The sequence below is a fragment of the Priapulus caudatus genome, unplaced genomic scaffold (assembly GCF_000485595.1).
Source record: "Priapulus caudatus unplaced genomic scaffold, Priapulus_caudatus-5.0.1 Scaffold33100, whole genome shotgun sequence".
Classification (NCBI taxonomy): Eukaryota; Metazoa; Priapulida; class Priapulimorpha; order Priapulimorphida; family Priapulidae; genus Priapulus; species Priapulus caudatus.
In genome coordinates, this window is record NW_014610160.1 from 1 (window position 1) to 353 (window position 353).

A 353-nucleotide genomic window follows, 5' to 3' on the forward strand; every position below is an offset into this window, starting at 1 on the left:
AATAACTTGATCACCATATCCATATCTGCGAGCGCATATTTTAGCGAACGATAAATGATGCCAAGGAAATTCAATGGCAGAAATAACTGCAACATCATGGCGTTAATCATCACCAGGTCACCCAGACTCAAAGCACCTTTAATGACACCGTCGGCGGCCAGAAACATGATACCGGTCACACCGATGGCAATTATCGCTCCCTGACCAAAATTCAACAGTGACATCGTATTCTGGCTTTTAACTGCGGCGTCTTCCCACTGCCCCATGGTATTCCGATAACGCGTGATTTCGTGCTCTTCGTTATTGAAGTACTTGACGGTTTCGTAGTTCATCAAGCTATCCATGGCGCGGCC

General features: G+C 46.5%; 1 pseudogene; it reads right to left on the reverse strand.

Annotated features, from left to right (window-relative positions):
* Window positions 1-6: 6 nt before the first annotated feature.
* LOC106820606 lies at window positions 7-350 on the reverse strand (annotated as a pseudogene).
* Between the last annotated feature and the right edge of the window lie 3 nt (window positions 351-353).